The 9,153-nt window shown below is 38.2% G+C and overlaps 1 pseudogene; it reads left to right on the top strand.

Moving 5' to 3' along the window:
* Window positions 1–1,316: 1,316 nt before the first annotated feature.
* Window positions 1,317–1,435, top strand: LOC118606331 (annotated as a pseudogene).
* The last annotated feature ends 7,718 nt before the right edge of the window (window positions 1,436–9,153 follow it).

Here is a 9,153-nt window from a genome sequence, read left to right as displayed (position 1 = left end):
TAGACTGATTCAGAACTAAGTTATATAGGAAACATAAATATGAGTAAATTGTTTTTCTAGCATGAACTGGAACCAGTATTGCGGTGGCTTCCTGATCATAACAGATACTGTAGCTCTCTTCAAAAGTCATTTTGGATATGGAAATGCACAGTAGTATTATTCTGGAAGCTCACTTTGAGTCTGTTTCTTCAACCTTTGTATTGATTCTTTAAGTTCTTTATCCCTTAATAAATTCCTTTCTGCTTAAAGTAACCAGAGTAAATTCATCGACTATAACTAATGAACTCTGATCAATAGAAAAACTGTACAATAAGTTATAGCAAACAACAGACTTCAAGGACATGGAACCTAAAATTGACTCTGATCTGTTTGGTTTGAAGTGACTGAGTATTTGAATATCATTAAATGAGGGGACACTAGTAACCCATGGTACGCGATGTGATAAAACAGCAACTTAAATGATTGCCTTTTGTCATTTGAAATAAAATATCTACTGAAGCCAAAGTTTTGGCTTCTCTTTTGATTGCTTCTCCACACTCAATTATGTGGGGTAAGGAATATAAGTGTGGATTGGGATGGCTGCCCCTATTAGCATCATCGAGGTTTTAAAAAGAAAAATACAGGCTAAAGAATTTAAATTCTCAGACCAGGGGAACAGGGAATTTCTAGGACTCCCTTAAAAGAATTTTTTTTTTAATCTCTTATAGTCACAGGGTTGTCATGGACCAAAGCAGATAGAGTCAGATCTGGCCAGTTGCTGAATTTCAAAGTAGGTTGAATTCATGTTCTAACTAGATCACTTATATGAAAGTCAGGGCACTATTTGTAAAAGTAGGGGCCATAGGAATTGAAATGAAGGATTTTGGGAGGATCTAGATGACTCTGGGTACCTTCGAAACTCGCACTTTCTTTATCAAAAGAAGATGCTATCTGGCCCTGCTTGAAAACTTTATAATAACTTCATCTGAGACAGTTACATTCATACAAAAATTCTAGTTTTCCTCATGTGTTACACCTGTGACCTTTCATTTCCTCCAGACTTATTACTAGTTCTAATCCGCATGCCCATAGGGGCTCATTTGGAAAGTCAAATATTAGTCAAATATAGGGCAGTAGAGGGAGGGTGAAGTGGGTAAAGGGGATCAAATATATGGTAGCTGAAGGAAACTAGACTTTGGGTGATAAACACACAATAGAATATACAGATGTTAAATTATAATGTACACCTGAAAATTATATAATTGTATTAACCAACGTTACCCCCCAAAACTTAATTTTTAAAAAATAATAATAAAAAAAATAAAAGTCAAACATTAGTCTACAGCCATGCTACCCTGAATAAGCCTGATCCCGTCTGATCTCAGAAGTTAAGCAGAGTTGGGCCTGGATAGTACTTGAATGGGAGACCACCTAGGAAGACCAGGTGCTGTAGGAGTAAAAAATGAAAAAAATAAGGGATCGTAAGCTGACAAGGTCCTTGCAACCTTGCAATCTGTGAGGGTTGCCTGGTCTAAAAAATAATGAAAAGTAAATAAATAAATAAATAAATAAATAAATAAATAAATAGTCAAACATGTTGCAAGATTTTGCTAAAATTAATATTGGCAAAAAACACCCAGAGAATATATTGAATATTCTACCAGAACCAAAATTTTATGTGCCAAATTATTAGAATACACTAACCAGAGACTGCGAATTCCGTCTACTTAGCTCGAGCACATTGTTAACTTGGTTGGTTGACTAAATCCTGGACTCCACTGTGGCCTGTTACTGGAGGAAACTGAAACGCAAAGACTGCAGAGACTTAGATAAGAATGTTGGAATGGATTTATCATACACAACATCTAACATTGACCCAAAACAAGCCTAAAGAACACTTCCTGTCCTGAGGCATTGAGAAAAAACATTGATGGAGGAAGAAAGAATCTTCGAAGAGTGCTTTAGTGAATTTCTTTCATACCCTAGGGTTGAAGGTGGGAGATAGTGCTTTGCAATTGGTTCCCTGATTTCGGTAGGGTTGAAGGGTACCCAGAAGGGCAGACACTAAATAGTAGGATTTAACTGTCAGAAATGGAGTGGATGTAGTTATTATAATAGCAGAATGATTTGGCTTGCAGGGATCAAATTTTGGTGGTGTCTAGTGGATCACGGTGTTCTTAAAACTGAACTCGGTGGGCACTCTGTGAAGCATGCACTTGACCCGTATAATTGAAAATATTCTAAGCCTGGTGAACCTAGCCTTAAATCATCAAACTGACTTAAATCATTAGTAGAGAATCACATCCTATCTTCTAATAACCAGATTCTTCATTCCATGAACAAAAGGGAGGAAACTTGAGGAAGCACATCATAAGAACCTATGAAAATCTTGCTCTACCTTTTACCAAAAGTACTGGCATATATTTACCAAGGTAACTGTGTCCTAGAGAAAGAGAAATACCTATATCTTCCACAAATTATTGATCAGGGCTTTGGATTTGTGCTAATCTCTAGGGACCCAGAATGTCACTATCTCCCCACCCCCCAACCCATCCCTACACAGAGCAGAGCTTTATCTATGGAGATCCAGCGATAAATGGAGTCTGAGTCCGAGTTTATTTTATGGTGGGCATAAAGATTCTGTTAATTCAACCTCTGGTTATGTCCCCAGTTCCAGGATTACAGTCTCAGTGGGTAGTCCAATAAATACCAGAATTCTCAAATTGGCTTCCTGACATAAGTAAGCACTATTGGGACTGCACCTTCCTAACAAAACAGTAAACCAAACGCAATGCTATATTTTTTAAGAGAATTCTAAAAATTAGTGTTATCATCATAGAAAACTGAAGGAGTGGTGACTTCTGTTACATCTCCAATTACTTCACCTGCTTAACATGTACGGTGAACAGATGGATCTTACAGCATGGTAGCGGATTATCAAAATCTTATTCAGTAACTTCTGTTGCTGCTCTTCTTCTTAAAGTTGTCTGTACTGGAGCAAACTGACCCAATTCTGGCCATCTAACGTGCAATTATTATGCCTAAAAATGCTTTTTTTCTCTATCCTCATAAGCCTAAAACACCAGAAGCAATTTGCTTTCACCTGGCAAAGATAGCACCTTCATGTCCTACCTCTGAACTACATCAATTCTCTGCTTCTTTTACATGAGAGAAAAATTTATTTCTGTCTTGTATAAGTATTATTACTTCAGGTTTCCTACACCCACTGCTAAACAAAATTCCTAACAGAAGTATGGACTATATCAAAATTCATACTGTAGTCAATGGATATGGAAAGAGGAATTTGGGAATATTTGGGCCTTTGCTATTTAATAGGTGCCCAAGAATAGGAAGTCAAAGTCAGATTATTTTTCTCAAAGGCTATTCGAAAGACTATCTTAATTGTAGTAGTTCACATGCTGCTGGTACACATGCAGTGGTGGTTAGGGTGAATTAACATTTGTGCCATGAGACTGACAAGTCAATTCTAACCAACAGCCCTGAATAGATTCAGCCTGTGTGACTTAACTGCTTTTGATAAACAAAATGTCCTCATTCCCACAATACAATAGCAATTTTTTAAGTTTTTCTTTTTTTAATTGTACACATAGCCACAGACCCATTCCTCTTCTCTTGGTTCTAGAACAAGTACAGAATTTGTTAGTTCGACTAAAGGCTTAAGCTCTCTAGACCTCAGTAGTGAAAGAATAATAACACTACATTCACTATAAAGTCCATCAGTAGAGGAGTTATGAGATGAATGAAGACATATTGGGCCAATTTCCCATTTTATGTAAATCTAAGGCAAAGTCAAAGTCACAGAGGATTAGAACCATGGGCATTGCTTTTTAGTTTCCCAGAAGAAAATCACTTCATCAACATAAACTTGGCACAATTTTGAAACATAACAGTATCCATCTTATCAGCCCATTGACTTGCTGTAGTAAGTCGTGGTATTTTCCTTATTATTTTATGCCCAGAGCCACAGAAAGATTAATGTTACAAGTTAAGCAAGTCGTGTGATATTCGCAGCTTGTACTGTTGGGGAATATTAAAATTCTTTCCCAGGTCCAGATTTCTGAGGACCACAGGAGAAGGTCACACATGTGCTGTGGAGACAGTCGGTGCACTTTCTGTGATGTTTAATCCACAGATTAATGTCAATGTTCAAAGCAGGAAAGACAAGGAAAAGCTGCCATCTGTCATAAGAGCATGAGTGTAGAGTAATGAATCAATTGGAGAATATTCTATTTATGAATAAGAAAAGAAGGTCTGTCCCCATCTCCGGGTCTCAAATAAGCATCAGTTTTATAGATGAAAAGGCAGCAGTGAAATATCATTTCCCAAGCGACGTTCTGGTTTCTGGATTTTCAAAATATCACCTCCATCGAGGTGATATTCGCTTGTTAAGAAGATCAGCTACATACCAGAGGCTACAAGAGCAGCTGAGGCCCATGAGATGCTTTTTTTGTGTGTCATGGGAGAAAAAGGAGTGAGTTCTAGGTGATGCTGTAATCTGAGTGTCATGGGACCCTTTTTTAGTGCTGACAGCATAATAAACATTTGGACCCCCAATTATCTATGAGAGTAGCAGAGTATGACACTTTAAAATATGCCACATTGATGCATTGATTATGTTGAGCTAAAGACAATTGAGAAGAAGCAGATACAAGAAAAGTTCTCTGCCCTTCCCCATTTGCCTAAAAGCAGGATATAAATTTGTAGAAATGTCCTGCATCCCCACTCTTCTAGGAAAGACAAAAGTTAATCATGGGAAACAACTCTAGACCTTTATTAGCCTGGAAACAGCACCAGAAGAATCTACATAACAAACTTTACTCACTAGCCCTTATCTTCCATTAGTTCCCTCAGTTTGCCCTGCTAGAAACTCAAAGTCCCTTTCCTTTGTCTTGTCACTTTCCTAAAAATGTGTTGTTCTACTGTGAAGATGCGGTAGAAGCACAAGTTCTAACCACCTCTTTAAGTTACTCATCTCTGAGTGCTCTCATGTATATGCATAAAGCACATGTTAATAAACTTCTGCTTGTTTTTCTCTTGTTAATCTGTCTTTTGTCAGTCTAATTTGCAAAGCCCCAGCCTGAAACCCTAGAAGAGTGGAGGGAAAAATAATTTCGTTTCCCCCCTGTAACTAGATTAGGTCAATTGTCATGCATATCTGAACAGTCATGATGGATCAGAAACAGGACTATAATGAAAGATACACATAGGGTAAGACGAGGAGTCCTCAATGAACTCCCCCACACCCACATGGACAACGCTGTTTTCCTCTGCCCACTGGCGCCTCCTGGCCCTCAGAGAAATATTCAGCTTTTGCAGTCAGTTCCAGGACTCTGGGGATGCAGTCTTTGGAAAAGGAAAAAATAAAGACATAAGGAGGGGATTTGCTTATGAAAAGAGACTGGGCAGATGTAACAAAAAGTACAGGGAGAGAGAAGAGTAGGGGAGGAAAAGAGAGAGAGATGGAGGAGATGAGAGGTGCCAGAGCATTGTGAAACTAGAGAGAATTGAAGAGGAAAGGTAAAAAGGGTTTCCAGAAATGCTGTTCTGGTCTCAATTATTTTTATATTGTTTGGTAACTATAAGGTAAAAATTGGTCTTTCTTTTCATTACTTTGGGCTCCTTGGGCTGTTTCTTTTTATTCGGTGTCCTTGTAGAGGTTGGACCATGTGGGACCTCACGATTACTCAGCTGCCCTTGATTTAAGACCCTCCTTATCTGAGCCCAGAAGGCACTTTTCACCAAAGTTGCCAATGAATAATAGTGCAAAGAGTAGAGGCTCAAGACAGAATGGTTACTTGTAGAAAACTAGAAAGCCAAATAAACATTGAGAATATACTACCATAGTCGATGCTACAAAATAGTAGAAAATGCATAGGGAGGGAGGCAACACACCAGCCAGAGAACCAGCCTGGGCAGTAGACAGCTTCTCAAAGTGTAACCAAGCCCAATCAACTGTAGATTTGGTTAAAATGCGGATTCTGCTCCTCATACCCATTAAGATGGCTACTAGCAAAGAAAAACAAAACAAAACAAAACAGAAAATGCAAGTATTGCGAGGATAGAAAGTATAGAAAGAAGATGAAACCCTTGTGCCCTGTTGGTAGGAATGTGAAATGGTACAGCTGCTATGGAGAAGAAAACAGTATGATATGGTAGGTTCTCAAAACTTAAAATTAGAACTATCATACAATCTAGCAATTCCAATTCTGGGCATTCCCAAAGAATTGCATACCCATGTTCTTAGTAGCTCTATTCACGATAGCCTGGAAGGGAAAGAAACTCAAACACCCACTAACAAATGAATAGATAAACAAGCCATAGTACATACACACATGGAATATTATTCGGCCTTAATAAGGAAGGAAATTCTGACAAATGCAACAAGGATGGAACTTGAGGACATAATGCTCAGTGACATAAGATGGTCACAAAAACACAAATACTTTCTGATTCCATTTACATAAGGTATCTAGAGTAGTCAAATTCATTGAGAGAAAAAGTAGAATGGTAGTTACCAGGGCCTGGACTGAGAGGGGAATGGGAAGTTATTGTTTAATGGGTATAGAGTTTCAGTTTTGCAAAATGAAAAGACTTTTAGAGATTGGTTGCACAACAACGTGAATGTACTTACTACTGAACTTTACACTTAAAATGGTTAAGATGGTAAATTTTATATTATGTGTATTTTACCACAATGAAAGTTGTTTAAACGCAAATTCTGATTTTATAGATCTGGAGTAGAGTTAGAGATTATCCATTTCCAGGGGATCATTTTCAAATTCCAGAGCCCAGGCTGTACCCCAGACCCATTAATCACAACCTTGGGGGTAGAACCCAGGCATAGGTGGGTTTTGAACTCAGGTAAATCCAATGTGTAGACATGTTTGGGAACCACTGTTCTCCATCTCATTCTATGCTAACAAAGAACTGATTGGACAGCCCAGAACAGAGGTCTCAATCCAGGCTGCAACTGAGAATCATCAGAGGAGTATTTAAAAATATTTGCACTTTGGCTCCACCATTTCCCAGCCCACCTCCAAGAGATTCTAATTTAAGTGGTCTGGAGAAAGGCTGGGGTATGGGTAGTTTTTAAAGTTTCTCAGGTAATTCTAATTGAAAATTCCTAGCTGAGATGTTGCATGTTAACCTCAGCCTTCTGCTCAGCCTGCCTCTCTGCAATCTGATCTACCCCAGACTGCCCTCTGCCTGTCCTCTGAGCCAGTCCCGGCATCCCACACTCTGACATCAGTTTGATTATCCAAGTATTAAAGAATGACTGATGATTAAGAGAGCACAGTACTAACTAATCAAGTGTATCCAGCAGGCACTGAATGCTGTCAGAAATCACAGATTCACTCCTTTTGTGCCAATTAGCTTCATGCCCAGAAAATTTTGATTTGTGGCCACAAACCACAGTTTCCTTTAGCCTCACAAATGCATGTCATTTATTACAAAAGAAGTCAGAAAAGTGGTGCTTTGTTCATATAATTTGGGAACTGTGGGGGTGGAGTGGGCAGGAGATTTGGAAAATACGTGTATAATGGTTAAATTTATGTGTCAACTTGACTGGGCCACAGAGTGCCCAGATATTGGTTACACATTATATCTGGGTATGTCTGTGAGTTTGTTTCCAGATGACATTAAACATTTGCATCTATAAACCGAGTAAGCAGATTGCCCTCCCCAGTGTGGGTAGGCCTCATCCAAGCCATTGAAGGTCTAAATAGAGTAAAGGGTCGAGTAAGAACAAATTTACTCTCTCTGCCTGACTGTCTTTGAGCTAGGACATTGATCTCCTGCCTTCAGATTTGGACTTGGATTACAAACATACCATCACCTCTCTTGGGTCTGGCCTCCTTAGCCTCCATAATTGTGTGAGCCAACTCATATGAGCTGTGAATATAAATTATGGCTCAAACAATTATGAAAAGTCCAGAGTCCATGGTATAGTATACACACACACACACATGGTATAGTATATACACACACACACACAAAATTTATATACATTTACATGATATGTATATACACACATGTGTGTACATACATGTACATATAATACATATATGTATATGTTATATATGCATTATATGTATATATGTATTATATATTCTAGATATGTATGTGTATACACACACACACACATATACACATACACACATGCATCCTAGTGGTACTGTTTCTCTGGAGAACTCTAATACAATATGCCCTAGTAGTATTTTATTTATTCATTCATCATTAAAAATATATATATTTCTTGAGAACCCACTATGTGCCAGGCACACACAGTTCGAGATACTTGAATAAAATCATCATGCACTCTTCCAGCTGCAGAAGCCACCATTTCCCAGATTAGTATCAAAATCCAAAGACTTGTACTTTATATGTAATTTATGATACAGATTCTATACAAATTAGTATCAGTGCTTATTAGCAGACCTTCAGCAATCAGGCATCATAGTAAGTCTCTGCCTGCCATCTGTAATGTTAGACCTAGGTTTATGCAATCTCTAAGTGTCAGGCAGGGCTAAGGAGAAAATATACTTTATAAACATTGATTGCTTCTCGTTACACCTTGCTAATGTAATCTGTGTTGCAGATTAGAATCAGCATAATATCATGGGTAATGCCAGGCAAATGGTCTAAGCTGCAGTGATGTTTTTGGTTTTGTTCTTTGGGAAATTGCTTTAGGAAAGGCATAGCAAGACCTTGTATTTTCTTGCCAGAGTTGAAAGAGAGAACAACTTCTTTGCCCTTTCCTTTTTCAAATAATAAATCATGAGTAATAGACTACTTCACTGCATTGGGTATGACTGCTCCTGGCCAAAGAACATTTAACAAAATTCTGTTAAGTCACAGAGTTTATTTATTTATTTTAGCTCCCTTTGACATTTCAGATCAAAACTGCGACTAACAGCAATGTTTGGGACAATTACATTTAGAATGTACTATTTGTAAAGAACCTAAGCTGTGACCTTTCTAGAAATAGGCAGTTGTACACACCCACCTATAAATGCAACTCTTCCTAGCACTAGTTTATCTGCTGATTACATGTTGGCTTCTCTCATCTGCTATATTTTACTATAAATCTCTCATGGACAGAGGCCTTGCCTGTTTGATAGGATATATTTCATGCCTGCTGAGCTGTTGAAC

The sequence above is a fragment of the Rousettus aegyptiacus genome, unplaced genomic scaffold (genome assembly GCF_014176215.1).
Source record: "Rousettus aegyptiacus isolate mRouAeg1 unplaced genomic scaffold, mRouAeg1.p scaffold_m13_p_7, whole genome shotgun sequence".
Lineage (NCBI taxonomy): Eukaryota > Metazoa > Chordata > Mammalia > Chiroptera > Pteropodidae > Rousettus > Rousettus aegyptiacus.
This window is presented reverse-complemented; position numbering and strand designations above follow the sequence as displayed.